A 23,800-nucleotide genomic window follows, 5' to 3' on the forward strand; every position below is an offset into this window, starting at 1 on the left:
TTCCGGCGACAAGACGGCGTGCGTGATCATTTTTGCTCCTAGGAGGAGAATGGGTCGCACCATGCCCGCAGTTCACCTTGGCGAAGCCCGCCTGTCTTTCAGGCCCACCGTCAAGGTGGTGGGCGTCGTGTTCGACCGTACCCTCTCGTTTATTCCCCGCGCAGACAGGCTCAAGGAGCGTGCCGAGACACTGTCCGCCCGCCTCGAGACTTTCTTTCGCATTAGCGCCACACCGGCGGCTGCTCGTCTAAGGGCGTTTTACCACCAGGTCGTGCTACCGACGCTCGCCTATGCATCGCCCGTTTGGTGGACCGAGTGTCCCCACTCGGGCGGCTGCCCTCGCCTCGTGTCTGTGCAGAGGTCCCCACTTTTGGTGTTGGCGAGGGCCTATTCCAGGACAAGTACGCAGGCGTTGGAGATTCTTCTTCACGCCCCACCCTTGGCGTTAGACCTCGACAAGTTAAACGCGGAGTTTGACCTCTTTTCCAGTCGGCGAGTTGTCGCTTTCGGAACGAGGTCCTTCTGGGCTGTCGAGGTAGAAGAGCCCTTCTACGATTCCGCTCGGCACCATTCGGTAGGTATTGCTTTTGCGCACTGCCGCTTGGACGTGGAGGCGCCGGCGGCGGCGGCTGCGGCGTCACTGCCGGTGCACCACGTCTACGCCGACAGCGCATACATCTGCGTTGCTGCACTAGCTGCTTTTGTGGCGTTTGGCCTGCGAGGTAACCTCCGGGCGGTCCGTCGCGTTCGGGTAGAGCGCGCGACCAGTCCTTATGCTGCAGAGCTGGTCGCCTTTAAAGAGGCGGTTCGCTTTGCAATGTTGATGCCGTTGGCGGCGGCGCTCCATTTCTATACGGATTGCCAGTCTTTGTTTGCGGCGCTGGCTACATACGCCACACATGATTCCTAAATTGACAGCATTAAATCTTACCACTGTGCGGTGGCGTCCAAAAGATTAATTCGTCTCTTTCATGTTCGGAGGCAACAGGTGTGCTCGGCAATGAAATAGCGGATGTCGTGGTCTCGCGGGCCAGCTTGTCGTCGCGGGAGAGGTGTGTGCTGCGCTCGAGGGCCTCTGTGAGGACGGCGTTTTGCGCTTTCGTGCGCGCCAGGCGGGCCGCATGGTGCCGTGTAAACAACAAGGGCACCGGGATTTTTTCCTGGGTGCCCGACGTTTTCAACATTCCATCTTCATTTCCGCCGCCGCGCCCCCTCGCTGCCCTCGTGACTGGGCATGGCCGGTTCCCGGCTCTTTTACACAGGTGTGGGCTTGCGCCGTCGGCGGAGTGCCCGTGCAGGGCGCCTACTGGCGACGTTCGACATTACGGGCGCAGCGGTGGCCGGGCTGCCCAGTCTCGGGGAAGCCGTTTCTTCGGTTGTCTGGCGGCGATTGTTAGATATTCGCCGCTCTTGTGCGTTACTTTCTCAGGTGGTGGCGGTGGTCAGTGCTGCTCTTCCGAATTATGTTCGAGGGAGCACCTGACGGTCCGGCCACACATTTCCTTTGACCCACCCACCCGACGGGCGTGGGGGCCCTTATGTCAGTCGTTGGCCCTCGTGATCGGGGCCAACGTTTCGTCCGTTCGGGGGCGCGTCGTAGAGGCGCCCCCTCATTTTTAGCCCTCGCCTTCGGAGCCAGCGTGTCCTCCCGTGTTCTTTGGTCCTCGTGTTCAGTAGCAGCGCGTCCTAGAGGCGCCCTTCCATTTTTATTTCTTTTACTTATTTTTATATCTACTTGTAATTCACCTATTTTAATTTTTTAAATATCACTTTTTTGTTTGCTTTGTTATTTTTCCCGTGGCACTGCGGTTTCTCAGGGGGGCTCTTCAGGCCACACGAGGTGGATATCTTCGACGTCCGCTCCTCTGTGAATCACATGTCGCGGATTTAGTGTGTGTGCATGTGTAAGGTCATGCGTGCGTCTGTGTGTGTGTGTAGTTTTGAATTTGAAGGGGTGTGTTGAACCCAGGGGCCATTTTGTTTTCTATTATTGAGTTCTCTTCCTTAATTTCAGGCAGGAAATTTCGTGCACAATTCTTTCCTTCCTTGTCATTTTCTGGTTGTCTTTCTCCAGATTATTTCGACCATTCTCTTCCTGCCCGTTTAATTCCTGCCTTCCAGTTTACACCTTCACTCTCATATTTTCCTTTTATTTCGGTGTGTGTGTGTTCTTTTTCTCCTTTTGGGCACCTGCACACTAAATTGAAGTCTCTTTCATCATCAGTAAACGAGCTCACGCGGGGATTTTTCATCCCTCTGTGCTCGTTGCGCCCTTTGGACACCGTTTCAGTTAACGTGCCCACCATTTTATTTTTTCCTTTGGTTTTTTCTACAAAATTCAATTTTGGCCGAATGAGACATGTTCATTATTTCTTTGATTGGTTTACGCCTGTTGATGCTTTGCAGGTGCAGGCTACTTCTCACTCCACTTTAATTTTTTCATTGCTTTTCTGATTTTATCCGGGAATGACACTTCGATTGGGGCCGTAAGGAGGCACAAGGACCTACGTGTCCTAAACGCCCGTGTTTAAAATAAGGACTTCACCACCACCAGGCCGCAACGCTCATAGGGTGACCAACCTCTCGCAATCAACCACAAATTTAACTGCCACCTGCCAGGGTGGCAGGGTGGTCACGCTGCCTATCCAGCGTACGGCGCACACTCAACGTTACAGGCACCAAGCCGCGTTTAGTGCCACCACAATGTTCGCTCTGTAACCAGGTTCAGCCCTAGTTAAACCGCAGGTAATTTTGATGACGAAGCTGCATACTTCTATAATAATAATTCCAAGATCAAAGCCGAGACAGTTGGCGTCACAGCCGCTGGTGTCGTGGCTGTAGCTGACGTCAGGTGTCGATCTTGATTACCATCATTTATCCTCATGGTTTGACCTCTGTACATTCAATTCAAACTTGCGAACCCGCTGACTGCTCGAAAAGCTGGCTTATTGAAGCTTTTCGCTTCAAAAGCACTAAACAAGCATCAAATCCACATGATGAATGATAGGGCGCGTGTTCACAATGGGAACACCGTCTGACGCGTTCTGGTAAGCATTAAAATTGCAGCTGCTCCCAAAGGCGTTAACGTATATCGAAGCACTCGTGTGAAGTGCAAACCGCACAATGTAAGATAACGACGCCTACAAAACAATGCGAAGCACGTTCCTTCGCCCTCGTATGTTTCCCGGTAAAAATTACGATTGTGTTTTCTTGACGTCGTCGTAAGAGAAAAAGACTAGGCTAAAAACAGAATACAAAAAGCATATAACCTTTGAAATCAGGCATACAGCAGAGCTCAAGTACATTTCTCGTGTCTCCGGCTTCACTGTTTTTAGAGCCCCGTGTGTGTATTTTGAAGTGACGTTACAATGGGTAATTTGGTGTCGTTTTAAAGCTTCGCTGTCCAACGACGATCACATGGTTGATTGGAGCCACAGTTTTTTTTTAATATTTCCCGTTCTCCTTGTCAATGTGATAAAAGTTCAGTTATATCAATTATTAAAATAGAGCTGCTTGGTCACCAGTAGAAACACCGCATAATGCACTGAACAATAATAATAAATATTTTTTTATTATTGTTTAATGCATTATGCGGCGTTTCTACTATTGACGAAGCAGTAGACATTTCAGGTCACCTCGGCAACAGAACATTAAAGCACGTAGGCGTCCTCCTGCGTCCACAACTCCACGCCCGGTCTGTCGTTAGAGTTATTGTGTAAAGAGTTTATGTTATATTACCTTACCTTATATTATATTACCCTTGACTCTCTTCCTGTCTCCTTAAATCTTTCATTTCATTTCTTCATTGTGCGTGTTATCCTTTATATCCACTGCCCCAGATCAGGTGCTTCAATATCGATGGCAGATGCTTGGAATAGGAAAAATCTTATTCTTCTTTTTTAAGATTATTTTAACAAAGCACTACAACTACTACTAATACAGGCGTTAGAAAGCGCTTTTAGCTTATTTACAGCGTGGCTTGCAGAACGCCTAGAAGTGAGCGCCGTGCGATGCGACGGAAACGCGTTCCCGCGGGCACGCGTGATGCTCCTGTTGCAGCTGGCTTGACCAATTGTGCCCCTTAGCAACAAAAGCTGAACTCAACGCAGCGAGCGGAGCATTAGGCATGCATTGAACTGGAGGGGGGAGGGAGGATTGGTTTTTGGGGAAAAGAAATGGCGCAGTATCTGTCCCACATACCGGCCGACACCTGAACCGCGCCGCAAGGGAAGGGAGGAAGGTGGGACTAAGAGAAGAAAAGGAGAGATAGGTGCGGTAGAGGAGGTCTCCAGAATAATTTCGACCGCCTGGGGACCTTTACTGGGCACTGACACCGCAGTGCACAAGGGCGCCTCAGCGTTTCGCCTCCACCGAAACGCGGCCGCCGCGGTCGAGATCGGACCCGGGTACTCTGGATCAGAAGCCGAGTGCCCAAACCACTGAGCCACCGCGGCGAGTATGGGAAGGTTCCTGTTTGTATTTTGTGCCAACGGACGGCGTCTCCCCGGGAGAGCTCCCGCTGTGGTGGAGGGTATGGACACCGCGCGGGCCGGTAATGCTGGAGTTTGTCGACGTATGAGTGCCTTGGGGAGTGAGTAGTGAGAGCATTGGGCTCTCAGCGCTTAGTGCATTGACAGCATCGGCATGAGGACGCGGGTTCAAACCTTTGACTTCACTACGAAACCTTTTTCTCTCTTCCTCCTTTCACATTCTGCAATCACCCCTTCATCTCAACGAAACTGAGATGCGCACCGAGAATCGAGACGATTACTGCTTCTATTCGCTCTTCCGGATCATTTTTAGTTCTATGCTATAACTTGAATAGCATGTCGAGGTGTTTCCTCGGCGTTGTTCCGCTGTCACACTCGGTGATGGGTTGTGGGATTCTGGGGTTAAGATTGTGGGCCCGCTATTGATCGCACAGTGCAGTGCAGACAGAGATCGAATCTGCGGCCGATGAAACACAGAGTTTCTAGTGGAAACTTGCGCCAGCCATAGGTAAGAAGCGGAACCGTCACCCAATACAAGCAAGGGTGTCTATGAGAACGCGTCACACCAAGGGTGCCTACCGCATGGGTGTCGGTGGGGAGCGGCTATGCTACCGCTTTTTCGGACGTAAATATTTACTAATAAATTACCCCCCCCCCCCTTAGGTGTAATTTCTTTTCGCGACTTCGTCCACACACCACAGAAATATCGAGGATTAACGCTAGCGTGAAGCAACATAGCCACCGTATGAGCCCGATTCCATGCCACCAACTTCAGCTGGGTGGCCAAAGCAGAATCTGCGGAGAAATGCAGGAATACGAAGCCGCCGCACGACAGCGCACATTATTCCACGTGGCCGCCATTGCAGCGGCTGCCAAATCGGTACTGCAGCGCCCGGCTCAATACGAACTGATGCGCTGAGCTGCCAACATTACTCTGGGCATATATTTAATGCACGACAAGCAAGAAACGCCGCGGAGCAAAACGAGTCAGGCGCACACCACTCACCAGGCCAACGTTCGCAGCATCAGAAGTTGAAATCGTAGACATCGATGCGCGGAGAGCATTCGTACTTAGGTTGGAACAGACTTCTAAACGACGAGCTCCGCCAGCGCCACTGCGATCAAAAACACCCGAGCGTTTATTTGTGATCACGGGTCTGATGTCGCTGAAATTCACTGCGTCTCCGGTGGCGAGTAGAGACTGCTTCGGGCAACCGCGTCTGGAGCGAGAGCCCAACTTGGAAATGGTGACCTCTGCGGGCGGCTTTCGCGTCTCGCATTTAGAAATAGACGGGCCGCTTGCTGCATCGTGACACCCGAAACGATAACTCTGATCACTGCTCTCTGGATGCCCTCGCGTGGGTAGCAATGAGGCGAGAAAATCATCCACGCTTGCTTTACTGTGAGATGCGGGACAAGAACGGAGTCGCTGTTTCTGGCAGACGATAAAAATGCCCGTTGATGCTCGTGTCATCGCGGCGCTCTGAACGGAATGTGCAGATACTGTAATGCCAAGTCACTGGAGCGTTCACTTGTGCCGGGCGAATTAGCCCACACGTCCAAAGAGCGAGCTTTACTGCGCGAAGCAGTAATTCAAGAAGCACTAGTTCTTGTCGTTCTTGGCGCCTCGCTATTGCCCCGTATGCTATTTCCACACTCAAAAAAAAGCATATCGGTGAGCTGAAAGTGATACCTTTTGTCTCTTTGAGCGCGTCATGAAAGTGTCGGGCCGGTATGGCGCCTTCGAAGCGAAGATTTGTTTTGGTGTTTTGGGAAATTCCTACAGTTTTCCGCCACGTCTCCGCCAGTGTTCGTGTCGACGGGTACCACACAGGGCGCTAGCAGAGTTGGTGACATCGTCGCCTCCTGGTATTCGCAGCATATAACCTCTTGGCGCGTAGAGGTGATACTACAATCAGAAGTGCCCATGGTGAACGCAACGTCGTCACTCCCCGTAAACGCACACGGACCTGGGAGCTGAGATCAAAGAAAGGCATTATCAGCATCAACGTACCTTTAGGCGGACTTCTATAACAAAGGTACAATTTTCCTCGCCGCTCTTTCGCGAAGTTGCAGTTCGTCGCACAGCGCGCACACGCCTCGAAGAAAACTAACAGCAAAATTTGATGGGAACCCAGAGAGCCTGCAACCGAAAGCGAACTTGTTCACCCAAAACCTGCCCTATTGCAGCTAGGCGCCAGCAGAAAAAAAAAGGTTTTGTGAAAGCAGCGTGATATGGTAAATGAGTGATGTTCCTAATGCTCCAGACTTGAGTTAACCATCGCCGATTTCAAACCTTGCCACGGGTGCTCTGCAAAGCGTTCGCTACAAAAGTTTTCTTTTACGCTGCCCCTATTTTCTGACTGCGCACAGTCAAATACTAGTGACTCTCGGGTTTCCGGCTGGCTTCTGCCTCACTGTGAACAAGGCAGGGGTATGCGGACTTGTAAACTTTGAATCCCTTCGGAGTGCTTGTGCGCCGAGTTCTTAGCAAATTACTAGGAGGATGAGGAGGAATAAACATTTTGTTGAAATGCCAGACTTAGTTTTTTGCGGGTGAAGTCCCTATTCCAGGACCCCACGGGCTCTAACGGCTCGTTCGGCTTGGTTCAAGGTTGCCTGCTGGCTTCCCAGGTCCTGCCGGTCGAGTCGCGCCTCCCACGGCCTTTCAAGTTCGTTGTGTGTGACGAGGGGTGATTTTCTGTCTGCTGGTCTTTGTTTGCAATGCCATATGATATGTTTGAGGGTTGGTGTGTAGCCGCACAAAGGACAGCAGTCATGATATAACTAGTCTGTAAACGCGGGAAACTCGGAGTTCACCAAAGGCGAGTTGTTGCACGTCACAAGATCCAGCGTTCGCCAAGCTACGTAAGCATTTGCCACGCAATAACCAGCGGTTAAGCCTGCAAACAAAAATTAGCAGTAAGATATAAATAGAGGCAAAAAAGGAAACATAGGAAGAAAGTGGGTAGCTGACACTGGGCATTATCAATAGAACGTAACGTTTCTTTTTATCCAAGACAAGATAAAGACTAGCAAACATGATGTTCAGAGATAATTTTGACTACACGATTTGTGTACGTAAAACGGAAACTTAAAAACACACTCAACAAAGCCATCGGCTCGCTCGTTCAGGAGATGAGTAAGCCCGTTCTATGGCTCCATTGTCAGACGGTTGTCTCGATGGAGGATCAGGGAGCTGTACACAACTTGTATTAGCGAGCATATGCGCGATTAAAAAAAATGCTTCCAGTTGTTTTTTGGCAATGTCTTGGCAAACCGTTCAAGCTTAAAACTTGCTGAAAATTGAAAACGTATTATGAAAGAATCTTTGAAAACCAGTGTAAATTAATGAAAATGATCACAACTGGCAATACACATGCTAAAATATCTTAACATCTTGCATGTAATAACCTTTGACGCGCATATAGGGAAAACCTTCCACAATGCTCACCGCATAAAAAGTTACTACGTTTAGATTTGACTCGGCACAAATTCAAATTATGCACTGTAAGCACCTACTGAGTTTTAATCGGAATTTACTGAGCAAAAGATTTGTAGTCACCTGTTCATATTTTCATTGTAAGAAAAACAACAAGGAACACTAAGCAGGCTCGTGATATCGTTAAAGGAAACAGGCATATTTCTGCATTATAGCGCTCAAAACAAACCGTCAAATACAGAAAAGCGAAAGCTATATAGAAAAGCGATATGGAACAGATGCTTTTGTCCTCTTTCGCAGAAGCACGCATACAACGGTGAAAATAGTTTTTCGCATCAACTATCAGCGAACATATATATGCCGTCGGTTCTATACCAACGGTCTTACGCAGCTGTATGGCTTTGTGTTACCGCGCGCCCTTGGACACTTGAAGCCTTGTATATGTTTGAATATCCAGAGCGATCTGCCCTCATTGTTTGATTGAATGTTGACAGTATACTAAGGAACCCGCCGTCCTTCTACTTTATGCCTAAAACAAAACTGCAAAGAGAAAAGCTACGAGGAGAAAACAACCAGCATTGTATGTCTTTGGCCTCTAAAAGAGGATCGTCTACTCTGTGGTAAGCTTGGACTGAACCAAGTAGTATCAGCTATCAGCGAGTACACGCCGTCAGTTAAACCGAAGCTGCTTCGCAGATGTTCAGCTTCGCGTTACCGAGCGGTGGTAGACCTTCGAAGCCTCGTTACGAACCCTGGAGAAGCGCTTCGAAAGCTAGTATCATTTCACCATCCGTCTGCGTATATTTCTATCTCAGCAGTTCAAATACACAAGAGTTAAAAGCGAAACACAGAAAAGCAGCCAGCCGCGCATACATTTTCTTCGGTGAATTAGCGTAAGTGTTGTAGGAAGATTGGGGCGCATCAGCCGGCAAAATTTGAGGGAGCACTCTCCGTACGCTCGCGGGTCCACTACAGGTGGTCGGCCTGTGTGTTTTCTGCGTTTTGTCGCGTGGACTGCATGCTGCTGCTGTATAGGCGAAACAGCTATGTCCATGCGTTCAGCCTTTGTCTCTGGTGTCAGGATCTCAATTTCTGATGTGCTTGTGTTTGAACAAAATGGCCTTCCAATGTTTGGTGAAGTAGAAACAATTCTTCCTTAGGAAGGAAAGATTTTCATCACTCTTCTGATCTTGGCAAAAGTGAGTGATTCACAGCGAGTGAATGCATTTTTACTTAAGAAGGCACCACATATTGTTGTCATCAAACCTGAACTCCTTTTGTGTCCCTGTCTATTGTATACTTATGCAAGAGATTACTGTTTGTATGCTATTACAAAATGTCATTATGAGTCACCTTTGTTATAACGCCGGTGCTTTTGGAATGTGTTACTCCTGATGTTGCTTACTGAAAGCAAAAAAAAAAACACTTAAGTGTGTTATTGCAGGTTTTCACTGAATAAAGCTTAGTTTGTTTCCTTTTAGGAATTCGGAGAGTGGCTCCTTGGAATCATGCAAGAATTCTCTGAATGTGTTCAACCAATCGTGCGAGGGAAAGCTCTTTCGGACAGGTCACAAAAAAAGTTGTCATGGTAGCTTCGGGTGGAACTGGGATTGTTCCTGAAGTTTTTCTTGTTTGTTCTTCGTTGAATGTAGTGCACCTTGCTGATGAACCCAGTATTTAAGCGAACACTTTCAATATGTCTTTGAAAAAGATTTGGAATTCAAAAAGGATTGTAAGATAAGGCAATGGTCAAATCGACACGCTGAAGGCAATCATAATAATGGAATAATTTTTTACTTCAGTGCCTAGGTTTCTAAGAAACCTGTCAAGCTTTTTACTGCAGTTGGATGACTGTGTTGGGGTCAATAATAAGAACTAATTTTTCTTTAATAATAAAGCTAAATTCCGGTACGAACTCTTACTCTTGGCGAGCATAATTTATTCTCAAACGTTCCTCTGGTCACATAGGCAATAACTGAGCCTCACTAATTAGCCTTTATTGGAGGAGCCAGTGCTGGTGTCACATCAGTTTTCGAAGCAACGAATCATTTATTTAATGAGCAATAAGCTCGGTGGGAACGTGACACCCGTTATTGCGTGTTACAATAACAATGACATCCATCTGAACAATATTTGCAATTTTCAATGTCATATGTTTTCCTTTGCTTCGCTACTTAGTGCAAAGAATACGACACTCATAGCTAACGATGTAGCTGTTATTTTGTGCGAACCAGCAAAAGAAGATGCAAGATATAATCCAACTAAGTAGATGAAATGTAGTGCTGTAGTCATTTGAGTTGAGTTGAGGTCTTGAATGCTACAGGCGGGGTTAGCCTTGCTTTATCTGCCAGCAATTGCTCCACCGCAGCGTCCCTTCTATATTAACAATGCCGCATCTACCCCGCTATGCGCACAGTCTCTTATAATAGCACACATTCTCTCCCGCAGTCACCATCTATGCACAGAATCAATCCACGCAGTCCACATCACAGTCCAATCCAGAAGTCACCATCTATGCACATATTCAGTCACAGTAGAACATAGGCCATAGGGGTGCCACAATCCATACACACATTCACTCACAGTATAAAGTAGTCCACTCCGGAAGACACCATCTACGCACACATTCAATCACAGTAGGCCATAGTCCGTGCCTGCTGTCACCATTTAGAAACAAGATCCGTGTTCTGCAGAAATGTTAAAAGAAGGCGTGCAGCATCCCTTCTGCATGCCTGGTTTCCACTCGGGTAGACAATGTCATGCACTGTGCTGTGACGGGTTCCTGTCTTCTTGGAGGAAGCGAACATCACATGCCTTTCCGCGTTGTACTCTGGGCAGTACATAATATATTGTTCGATATCCCCGCACACACCACATAAAGAGCAGAGCGGATACGATGCTATGTCGGCCTTATGCATCCATGCAGGAGTGCGAGCAGAGGCCGTGCGAATTCCATGTAGAATGGTCGCCTGAGATCTTCGCAGTCCCTTGGTCACACATGACTTGTGGGACGCACTCCACGGGGTACTGAAGTGATCGAGCACCGTTTTCCTGCAGAGACTTTTTCCACCTTGAGGTACTTTTTTTGATGGAATCCTAGAGAGAGCTTTATGGGCAAGACTGTCTGCCACCTCTTTACCGTTGACTTCTATGTGAGAGGGCACCCATTGGAAATCTAGAGTAAAGCCTCTGTTGTGCAGATTCTGCACCAAGCGCAGAGATCTTATAGACAAGGCTCCAGTAGGGAATCCGCGCTCTAACCTCTGAAGGGTAGATTTTGAATCAGTTAGGATGACAACAGGTTGAGCCGGAAAAGACTCTAACTTCCGTAAAGCCGCCTCAATAGAAACACTTTAAGCCGTTGTGGAGGATACGACAGCAGTACAGCGTACGGACCACTTACAGTCCAAAGAAGGAATGTAAAAAGCCGCTGCGCTAGCTTGCTTTAATCTGTCCACAGAACCAACCATGAAAATCTGAAGATGCCCGGCATACTCTGTTTCCAAGTGTTCCATCACAATGGTACGCATTGCTGCCAAAGGAGAGTTGCGCTTTACGCTCACATGGGGAATATTGACCTTACAGTAGAGGGTCGGAAAAGACCAGGAGGTTTTCAACCGTTTCCTTTGCCTTCGGACATTAATGCCTAAAGAACTAAGAGTATTGAGTGCCAAAGAAGCCTTCGACTTAAATCTCTTGCAGAGCCGCTGGAGAAGAGATCGCCCAGCTACCATCTCACCTAAGCGGTCAAGATGCATTAGTAGTCTCTGAGAAGCGATAAGGCTATGAGGTTTCGATAGGAACTCATGAAGTACTGCCCTATTCGCAGCCGCCTGGGGAACTCGAATTGCTCTTCTTAGGCCCTTTCTGTGGACAACTTCGAGACGTTCAAGTTGTGATGCCGGGGGGGGGGGGAAGTAAAGGTAATTGATACATTATGCGGCTGACCACCAGCGCTTTGCTTCATAAAGTTTGACCATTGAAGAAGGATGGTTTCCCCATTGCTCACGCGCAATTATACGGATCACATTGAGACGAGAAGATATAGATGAAACAATCGCTACTACAGCTTTTCGCCACTGTAGACGGGAGTCAATAATGACACCCAGGAAACGCATGTGGTTGAATTGACGGATGCACGAGTGACCGAGGTCTATCTTTAACCGCGCTGGACGTCTTCATACCCCTGGAAACAGAATAAAGCCGGATTTGTCCACTGACAGAGACAACCCCACACCTTGAAGGTAAGCTTGTGCCGAAAGTAGAGCCTGTCGAGCTATCAGGGCTAATCGCTTGTGTTGGTAGCCAGTAATCTAAATACAGATGTCGCCAGCATAATTTGACATACGCACTTGCCTGCAACATTTTTCAACGAATCGGGAAGGCTAGCCATTGCGGTGTTAAAGAGCGTGCGAGAAATAACACTTCCCTGAGGCGCACCTCGTGATAGAACCCTTTTGGTGCTTAACGTACTCCCTCACCGTACACGAACCGCGCAATCACTTATAAACTTGTAAATGACTCTTAACATATGGTCCTTTAGGCCCATGCATTGCAAACTGTTTAGAATTGAGCTCTGAAGCACGCTGTCGTAAGCTCTCGCAACATCAAAAAAATGGCTGAGGTGGTAAGGCCGAAAGCTCTCTGGTGTTCATTGTGACTGATCGTCTAAGACGCTATTTTGGGCACTAAGACCTCGGCGGAATCCTGTCATACATGTTGGCAGTGCCTTGCTGTCCTCAAGTCACCATGATAAGCGTTCATTCACCAGCTTCTCCATCAAATTAGCTACACAGGAGGTCGATGATATAGGGCGATACGAGGCAAGGCCTGCCATGTCTTTGCCAGGCTTCAGTACTGGAACTACATGTGCCACCTTCCATGACGGAGGAACATCGGCAGTCTCTCAAACTCAATTGATGAACTTGAGGAGCTCCTTCCTGAGTTGCAAGGGCAGATTATTCAGCATTTGATTGGTGATGCCGTCGGGACTTGGTGCACACCGGCGCCGTAGGCCACTGAGCACAGTTTGAAACTCATGAAGCGTGAACAGGACGTCCATGATTGACCTGTAGGAAGCAGGTGGTGTATATATATCTATTCCAGAATCAGCGCGTACGAGTACGTCTGAAAATTCCTCTGCCAAGCACGCAATAGGTTTTTCGTTGCGTATTGCAAGAGCTTCAAATGGCTTCGAAGGGCGAGATTCTCCATAAAGGCTGCCAATAACCCTCCATATTTTCGTTATCGGTGATAACACAAACTAGCACAGAATGAGGTTCATTGCAACCTGTACAGCTTGTTCGTGTGCCGTCTAATAGCAGAATTCAGCCTATTGAAGGTCGTCTTCAGTTGGCTGCCGTCCTTGGCGCTCCGCCCTTCTTCTCGCTGCTCAAGGGTTCCTGAGTTTTAAATCCGGGGCCGGAAAATGATCAGGTAACTTGACCGCCGTAGTTGCTGCTAGCTTACTAGAAATGATTTGGTCAACATCACAAGAAACAAGGTTTAGGTGCTCTCTGTACTTGTCCCAGTTGACCATGTTGCTAATTTTAGGACCATGCATACGAAACTTGGCACCAAACACAAACATCGGATAGTGATCACTTCCCATGTGGTCAGGCGCTGTTGACCAACTCACGCGGACGTCAGGTGAATGCAGTGTCAGGTCTATAGCTGTCGCTGAGGCTGGAGGCCGGAACAAAGTTGGGCTTCCGTCATTGGCAACACACAGGTCCAAGCTGTCCATAACCTCTACGAGTTTGCGTCCACGGGAATCCGTGTTCCTGTCACCCCAAACGGCATGATGGGCATTTAAATCACCGCAGATGATTCTAGGAGCTGGGCAGCGGTCGCAGAGCTGCTGTAGAAAGAAATCCAATGCTACATTCTTCCGCGGAGACACGTACACGGATGCAATAGAAAGGGTTCGAGAGCCGAGCTGTATTCTCACTGCCGCTACCTCAATGTCATCCGTGCAAAGTTCGGCAACGCTTAGAGAAACAAGTGAAATTTCTCTTCTACTGTAAAGCGCAGCACTTTCTGCAGGAAATGACTTTATGCTGCAGTTTATATGGGCGACATATCCAGTCGAACATCTCCCGCTTGGCACGCCAGCTTCTGACAGGGCCAACTCTGAAACACAAGTCTCTGTCAAGAATAGTTTTAGTTCAGCTAACCGACTTAATATCCCAGCGCAGTTCCACTGCAATATAAACGGCACTTTAAGGTGCATATGATATCCACGAGGTTTAGCCCCATCCATTTTAGTTCTCATGAAAGTTTGCTGCGAAGGTGGAAATTAGGGACTCAAAAGAAATTACCAGCTGTAGGAAGTTCTTCAGGTTACCAGGCGCCATCGCTGGAACATGTGAACGCAGGGCCCCAAACAAAACATGAAGGTCAGACATACCTTGTTTTTTGAGCTCCTTATTTTGTGCAACACACTCACTTAACACTCTAGAAAAAACAGCGCACACAGGACAGGGACCAAGGGAAGAACCGACGACACGAGCGCTCGTGTCGTCGGTTCTTCCCTTGGTCCCTGTCCTGTTTGCGCTGTTTTTTCTAGAATGACTACCTACCAACTCGCCCAGTCTTCCACATTCACTTAACACATCGACAAAAGATGCCGACGGGGACACAGTCTTGGCCGCAGTAGCTGGTCTTTTTGTCACTTGTGCATATGAGGGTCCCCCTTGCCGTGGAGCCTGGCTTTGATCCGGCCGCTCAGGAACATGGACACTTTTTGCTGGAGGTCGAACAGCCGACTTACTGCAACCTGCTGTAGTCACTGCAACCAGGCGTCAGCAGAAACTGCATTTCCACCTATTTTTCCGTACATTTGTCGCGTTATGTTTAGGTTTTTGTGCTGAAAGAAGCTCTGAGTAAATTTACTATAGCGTATTAAAAATGTTTTTTCACCTTGGCAACTAGTACAAACTCCTCATTGGCGCCAACCAACATATATGGTTGCTTCATTAGTTAACTATGAATTTTTAAGTATCTGAAAATAAATATAGTTTGAAGGAAGGTTACAGTATGTTGCACTCTCCGCGGGTCAGAATATGTTCCTAAAATAGTTTCCTATTTTGACTAATATTTCTAGCAATTTTCATAAGTAGTCAATGAAACATTTTCCTGAATTATTAGGGGACCGCAAAACTTAATGCAGGGCTTAAAATGCACTACTGCTCTGCAAGAAGTCACAAATTAGGATACATGGTAGTAATTCGCAGAGCAAGTGAATGATCTTGATCTCACAACTAGTTTAAATTTCTGGGATAGCAAGTTACAATGCACTGGGAAAGCAATCATGCAATATTTCTTTTTCTCTTCTTAGCTTTTCCTCTATTCGATGCTAAAAAAGCTCACCCATGTTGTCAGCAGGTACACCTTACCATGAGCCTAAATCTTAATCTAAATTTGTTTATATCAGTGGCGCATGCAGATATTGCATAACTGCAACATTTGCTGTTTCCTATGGCAAAGGCTAGAAAGGAGCATCTCCATGTTTAAAACGGCCACATTATTTTCATTCTAGTGAACATAATTTCATTACTAGTGGGAGCAAAGGTGAAAGGCGCTCAATGTACAAAGCCCATGGTGATGCACTTGCCTGAAAATATCCACTTCTTTTGTGGAATGAACAAAAGCCTAGCTGACAGCCAGTTTTTGGATACAAAGACTCGTGCTTATGTAAGTACACTTTGGTGTAGCTGATTTGTAAAGCAAGGTGATGCTGCTTCTGATTGAGATCCACTGTTTATACTGTCATTTCATGTACTAATATGCCTTCACAATTTAAGCCTGCCTCATAGGCTCTTGATGTCAAAGGAAGTGCTTTCCAGTTGGCAGATGTGAGAATCCTTGCTATGCTCTGTATTTACTTACGCATATTAATCCTCCTGTATGCAACACAAAGTTAATGATATTAGTCCCAATAATTATACATTGTCAACCGGTTAGTACCACATAAAAGTTTCCTTTCATTAGCCAATCAACATCTATGGCCTATATACTGATATGTATTGGCTACTTACAAGTTTATTCAGGTGTTTAAAATGCATAACTGTCAAGGTTGTCGAAACCACTGCAGTAAGGAAAAATGTGTCTTTATAATTTTAGAGCCTAGTCATAACGAGGCTGTCAGTAGCCCGGAAAGTGCAGAAGCACAGGATGATGAAAAATGCAGCACTTGCGACGGATTTTATGCCTGTTCCAGCGGCCACAAAAGTGAATGCTGTTGCCGAGCTATAGTTTAGCTCTAATACACAATTCTAATGCCATATAATTAGGCACATGTACCTCATATTTGCTTCTTATCGTGACATATTTTAGGCCTTGAGATTTTTTCACCTGGCTACAGTGGCTCTTGACACGGTAAGAATACGAGGCCTGCTTGAAATAACGTACGAAGACCGTAGTAAATGCCATGATCATCCCCTGTCTCAGTAATTCTTGCTACAAAATACTGTAAGTGAACATTGCAAGATTATAAGAACTGAGCATTGCCATATACCCTACTGCAGTAAATAGAAGGCAGCTGATTAAAAAATTACGATTTGTGAAGGAACCAGGACTTCTGATGTATTAAAACATTAGTGAATTTATTGAAAACCCTACTAAATTGCAGTCAGATTTATTTGCATGATGAAAAAGAAATTTTATTTCTGTTGCAATGGGACCGACTGGCAGGAGTTTAAGCTGCGCAGAGAAGAGGTAGACGAAGTGCAGCTGTGATTCTCGAGTGACGCATGTGTGTGTGTGTCCGTCGTGCCGCCCTCCGACGAACGCCTACGAACCTGCGGTTCGAATAAACACCTTTAGACTTGTTGGAGGTGCCTCGGCTCCCGTCCCGGTTCTCATCCTAGAACTTCGAAGCGGAACGCTTCTCGTTCCCGCAACCATGCCAAAGTGTCCCCGCCAAGCATCGCAGCCCATCCGTACCACCGTCCTCTGTTCCGGGGTGCAGCGCTAGCGTGACCCTCCTCCATTTAGCGGCACCGACGACCAGGACGTCGGCGATTGGCTGGCCTCCTACGAGCGAGTCAGCATTTAGAATACGTGGGACGATTCCGTTTAACTTAGCAACGTCCTCTTCTACCTAACGGACGTTGCCAACCCCTAGTTTCGCAACCATGAGGCCCATCTTCCCACCTGGTCCTCCTTTAAAACAAGCTTCGCCGACGGTTTTGGCCGCCCCGCCGTCCAGAAACCACGCGCCGAGCAACCCCTTCGAGCGTTGCTTGAATGCTCGTTGATCGAAGAAATGTTACTTCGGTGCTGCGCAGCCGACAATATTAGGCCATGTCATCTCCAAGGGCGGCGTTCTTCCGGACGCTGCCAAACTTCGCGCCGTCGCTGACTTCCCCAAAACCGACCACCTCAAAAGAACTTAGCAGTTTTATAGGCCTATGCTGCTATTTTCGCCGCTTCATCCGGGATTTAGCCTGTGTCATTGCCCCTTTAACGCAGCTTCTTGCTGGCAGCCCGAACCTCTCGTCTTTGTCACCAGCCTTCGATACAGCGTTCAGCACTTTACGTCGCCTGCTGGTCTGTCCCCCCATCCTTCGCCCTTTTGATCCCGCCTGTCCGACAGAAATTCACACTGATGCGAGCGGTGTGGGCTTGGGCGCAGTTCTTACCCAGCGAAAGCCTGGGTATCCGGAATATGTTTTCGCTTACAGCAGCCATGCCCTCACCGAGGTGGAATCGAACTATTCTCTCACCGAAAAAGAATGTCTTGCCATCATTTAGTCGATTGCCAAGTTCCGACCTTACATTTACGGCCGACCCTTCTATGTCGTCACACACCATCATGCCCTGTGCTGGCTGTCCTCCCTCAAAGATCCTTCTGGCCGACTTTCCCGCTGGGCTTTACGTCTCCTAGAGTTTCATTTTCGCGTCATTTATCACTATCGAACCAAGCACTCGGCCGCCGACGCCCTTTCTCGTTCATCGCTCCCGTGCGATTCAGCCTCTGCCCTCGTCTGTGCTTACGATTTCTCGCCGTTCGACCTCAATAATGTGCTCTCCGAACAACTGAAAGATCTTTGGATCACCTCGCTGCTCACCTTCCTGAACAATTCCTCGCTGCATTCTTTGTCGCAGACCCTTCACCGCCAAGCCCACCACTTCGCCGTTCGTGATGACCTCTTATACCGCCGTAACTACCTCCCCGACGGGCGCAAGTGGCTGTTGGTGATCCCTCGACACCTCCTTGCTGCCATATGCGCCTCTTTCCACGCCCCTCCACAATGCGGCCACGTTGGTGTACTGAAAACATATGCTCGCCTTCGTCTGCGATATTAGTGGCGAGGTATGTACCGCTACATACGTCAGTACAATCGGTCGTGCACCGCCTGCCAATGTCGCAAGAAACCTCCTCACCCCACCGCCACTCCTTTGCAGCCGTTACCTTGCCCTGGCTGTCCGTTTGACCGCGTCGGCATTGATCGTTATGGCCCGCTTCTAACTACACCGGCTAACAATCACTGGGCATCGTGGCCGTTGACCATCTAACACGTTACGTCGAAACGTCGGCTCTCATATCTGATACCGCAAACGTTGTCGCTCACTTCATTCTACACAGTCTTGTTCTATGTCAAGGCGCCCCTAAAGAACTGATAAGTGACCGCGGCCGTGTTTTTCTCTCGGACGCCATCGAGGCCCTACTTAAGCAATGCCAAATCGTTCATCGCAGCAGCAGCGCCTATCACCCCCCGACCAACGGCATGCCTGAGCGGTTCGATCGCACACTCAGTGACATGCTCGCCATGTACGTTGATACCGCCCACTACAACTGGGACCAAGTGATCCCTTTCGTCACGTACGCGTATAATACGGCTACGAAGACAACGACGGGGTTCTCTCCTTTCTTTCTCTTATATGGCCGGGAGCCTACATCTACCATGGACACCGTCCTTCCTTATCGCCCAGGGCCTTCCGAGAACACACCACTTTCCGAAGCTCAGCTGTATGCCGAAGAATGCCGGCAACTTGCCCGCTCTTTCACTACACAGCTCCAATGGCATCAGAAGCACCGTCGGGATTCTTCGGACCCTCCCGCGTCATACTCATCTGGCGACCTTGTTTGGCTCTAGGTGCCTTCCTCCACTCCCGGCCTCGCCACAAAACTGCTTTCTCGCTATCACTGACCTTACCGCGTGGTGCAACAAACTTCTCCCGCGAATTACATCTTTGACGCGCTCGCCGCCTCTGCGGACCACTGTCGCCGGGGGCGCGAAACTGTGCACGTCGAGCGCCTCAAGCCTTATTATGAACCGTCCATGCTTTTCTCCCCGTAAGTCTCCAGGATGGCTCCTTTTTTGGCGAGGAAGTAACTGTAATGGGACCGACTGGCAGAAGTTCAAGCAGCGCAGATAAGAGGTAGACGAAGTGCAGCTGTGATTCTCGAGTGACGCCTGTGTGTGTCCGTCGTGCTGCCCTCTGACCAACGCCTACCAACCTGCGGTTCGAATAAACACGTTTACAATGTTGATAATGCGGACAACTGCTTTCAATTGTATCAACTTTTCTTCAAGAGTGCTTGCTTTCATTTACTGATTTACACTTCTTTCGAACGACTTTTTTCCAGCTGTGCATTGAAGTGGAACTCCAATTTAAGCGGAGCTTTGGAGATATAGAAGGAAAGCTCAAAGCAGTAGCTCAAACATTTTCTTCCAAAGAAGGACACGGATGCGCATTTCTTGTCATTGGAAAGCATTTACAAGGTCATTCCAAGCACACATTCATCAACGAGGTTTGTGAAATAATTCTTAGTCTTTCATCTAGCAGTTTTTTTGGCATCCTGGCTTTTCATGTTGAAAAACGTTTTTTTAATATGATCAAATTCTCGTGAAAAATCTCGTGTTCTTTGCGTGCCATGTTTCACTCTGGTGAGAATATCAGCCATGATTTAAGAATGAATGGTTGCTCACTGGCTCTAATTTAATATTCCACAGTTCCCACTGCCTGACGTTGCAAGTGACTGCACTTCATGTATACGCCTGGGCTCAACACACTGGCGTTTACGCTCGAAGTATTAAAGAAGTGATCTCGATCAGCAGCGGCAACCTAGAGCTTGCCCTCATCTTCTGCCTGGTGATGTATTACATAAAATCCTCGACTATCTGCCGGAATTTTCCGCCATACTCATCCTGCTGCAGAAGATTGCCCTGCCAGACACTGTAGTGTCACTTGGACTACTGAAGAACCTACTTAAAAGTCTGTCGATGCTCTTGAATAGAATAATTTGTTCTAATTTTCTGCAAAGAAATGTTTTCCAATTGTTCACTTTTTAATATGTTGAAGTATGTTTTCTAGAGCAAAATTCAGCGAGTCTTTTTTTAAAATGCAGTACACAAGTTCATATACTTATGCGAGTGTTGTCAGACTTAGAGCACTCAAAAATGTTACGAGCTATTGGTCATGTCATTTTGTTTCTTTGTTAATAAAGTGACTGGAGGGGTCATGAAGGGATTTTGTTTTCATGAAGGAATTCGCCGATGTTACGCACCTCTGAAAGCTCTTAGATACATGTACACCTGTAAGCTGTTTAGTTATGATGTTTAAATCGATTTATTGTTGTTTAGGTTTGTATGTGGCCGCAAGCTTTAAAAGAACTCATATTATCTGCACTGCTTTTATCTGCTTTTTTTATTTCTTATTGTAGTCATTTTATTCTTTCTTTTAAGAAGTGTGATAAACTATGCGATCACAATATTGCGTTCTCTGATATTTTTTGCATTTATATTTTGTGTGTTGTATCCTTTAAACAATGTCAAGTTGACGTGTCACTAGGTCTTTAATAATTGGGCCTTTATTTTGTTCGTTTTTATACTACAAATACAGTGTCTATTTTTTATTTAAAATGCAATAAGAGTATTATATGCTGTTTACAAGCTCTTTTCGAAGCGAGACTTGATCTGATCTCGCTTTAAGGATTTGCTTCTTCAACGTGGTTCTGTTTGGCACGGGAACCGTAATATTGTAATATGGGCCCAGATTTCAGTGCCTTGCATGCTAATTTAATGCTATATATTTTGCGAAAAGTTTGCAAAAATGGTACCTTGAACACACCTGTATCTGATACATTCATTAGTTTTTCTATGTAGACAATATTTGGGAAGTTTTTATTGTTTTGTATAACCTCCAGTCTAGAAGATGTTGGAGTCAATGAACAATTTGACTGTCATATACCGATCTTTATCATTTTTCTCCTTTCTAAACTATTCTCTTTGGCCAATGTTTCTCCATTAATATAGAAATTCAGCAGAGCTCTGTATTTCATCACCTTCAGCAGGCTGAAAGGATATTCTCGCCATTTTTAGGCCAGCCATTGTGGCGCACAAAATTTAAAAATTTTGTAGCATGTAACCTGTGCTTAACTCAATGATGTATACATTTGTAAAGGTTACAGCGCTAAAAAAAATGCGTAATACATGAATAAAAGGAAGTAACCTTTACCATTTGTAACTTTTACAAATGTTAAAGTGGAAAGGTTACATCGTGTAACCTTTAAATAATAGGCATACTTCAATGTGAAAATGTGCACTTTTAGAAAAATTACCTTGATTGGAATGTAGATGCCACAGTCCCCAGGGCCTGATGTCGGAGGCCCTCAGCCACCGCTAAGGGCACATCGGCATTACGCCTACCATTTGGTTGAGTGAGGCTTTCGGCGTGGTTGAACGCACAAGACGCGATAAAATCCTACAAGCTTCACTTATTCTTGGTAATAGCATTCACAGGATCCTTACCACGTCCGCGACGCACACACACACACACACACACACACACACACACACACACACACACACACACACACACACACACACACACACACACGCACACGCACGCACACGCACACGCACACACACACGCACACACACACACACACACGCACACGCACACACACACGCACACACACACACACACACACACACACACACACACACACACACACACACACACACACACACACACACACACACCTTAGCAGTTCATTATCCTTTTCCAACCTAAAAGATGGTCATTCTATGGAGCCGACATGCCACACGTCGCGCCCGTGGTGGTCCTTTTGACGACGCGCCCGTGGTGGTCCCTTTGAAAGTTCCTTGAGTAGTAAAGGGATCTAGAGTAGCGGGTACGAGACGAGGCCTCGTCATGCGGTGTCCCGGAGTAGGGACGCCGACCATGTAGCGGAGACAATCGCAACAGACCCTCTTCAGACGCCTCCAGACCCGCTCTCCGTCACCCCTTCAGCTATTATCCCACTATTGTGGCACGTCCCCTGCGTGCTCCCTAAGCGGTGACCCTCATGCCACACACTCTCCAGCATCCTTTTCGGCTGCCCTGCTGACCGTCCCCCGCAGGGACAGTACGCCACCTCGAGCTGGAAGGACTGGGAGTTTCTGCAAACGTCGGCAGCCCGAGCCATCGCACCCCACGTGGACAAAAAGTACGGTGGGGCAGCCATAAAAAGAATGTAAACCACCCCACATGGACAGCAAGCCATCTCGAGCTGGGAGGACTTCGAGGTCCTTCTCACGTCTGCAGACCCGACATCGCAGCTTGCTGCGGTGACTCGGGCTGCCGACGTCATGTCTCGGCACTACCTACATGACGGAGCGCGGGACTGCGCAGTGGGCTAGGGTCCCAGGAGGGTCTAAAATAATAATTGGTTTTTGGTGAAGGGAAATAGCGCTGTATCTGTCTCATATATCGTTCAACACCCGAACCGCGCCATAAGGGAAGAGATAAAGGAGGAATTTAAAGAATTAACGAAGAAAGAGGGGCCGTAGTGGAGGGCTCCGGAGTAATTTCGACCTCCAAGGCATCTTTAATGTGGACTTACATCGCAAAGCACACGGGTGTCTTAGCGTTTTGCCACCATACAAAATGCAGCCGCCGCGGTAGGGTTCGAACCCGGGAACTCCAAATCAGTAGCCGAGCGCTCTAACCACTGAGCCACCGTGGCCGGTCGGTCTAGAACTCACTTGCAGAAATAAAGCCAGTCTGTAAGTCTGTCTCTCTGTGTGTCTGTGTGTCTGTCTGTATGTCTGTCTATTTGTCTGTCTGTGGCTTCCAATATCTATTCCACCAAATAAAACTTTTCACCACCACCACAGACCCGCCGCGATGGCTCAGTGGTTAGGCTGCTCGGCAATTAATCCGGAGTTCCCGACCCGCCGCGGTGGCTCAGTGGTTAGAGCGCTCGGGTACTGATCCGGAGTTTCCGGGATCGAACCCGACCACGGCGTCTGCGTCTTTATAGAGAAAAAACGCTGAGGCGCCGGTGTGCTGTGCGACGTCAGTGCACATAAAGATCCCTATTTGGTCGAAAATATTCCAGAGCCTCTTTCTTCTTTCACTCTCTCATTTATCTCTTCCCTTACGGCGCAAATCAGGTGTCCAAAGTGATATGAGAGAGATACTGCACCATTTCCTTTCCCAAAAACGAATTATTATTATTTGTATTATTACCACCACAACATCCCTTTCTCACTACCGCCATGTACCTCAAAGCACGACTGAGGTGTCCACTGAGCTAGGAATCCAGTTATGCGTTCATTCTTTCCTCAAAAATCATGAGTCTAGAACATTGTCAACGCCAAAGCCTATAGAAAAACTGAATTCCCAGTTTTCGGTTTGTATATCCTGAATTAGCTGAGCTAATCCGCAGCCTCAGGATGACTACGCAATTCCTGTTTAAGTAGTTAACAAACAGCTGCCGCTCTGCCGAAGTCGCGTTCTATCTCTAGGGAACGCGACTTATCTCTAGGGAACGCGACTTCGCGACACTTTACTAAGGAACGCGACTTATCTCTAGGGAACGCGACTTCGCGACACTTTCTGTCGTAGGGCT

At 47.6% G+C, this 23,800-nt stretch overlaps 1 pseudogene; it reads left to right on the forward strand.

Annotated features, from left to right (window-relative positions):
• Positions 1 to 61: 61 nt before the first annotated feature.
• On the forward strand, positions 62 to 22,424 carry LOC144134025 (uncharacterized; annotated as a pseudogene).
• Positions 22,425 to 23,800: the final 1,376 nt, after the last annotated feature.

Source organism: Amblyomma americanum, chromosome 5 (genome assembly GCF_052857255.1).
Source record: "Amblyomma americanum isolate KBUSLIRL-KWMA chromosome 5, ASM5285725v1, whole genome shotgun sequence".
Taxonomy (NCBI): Eukaryota; Metazoa; Arthropoda; class Arachnida; order Ixodida; family Ixodidae; genus Amblyomma; species Amblyomma americanum.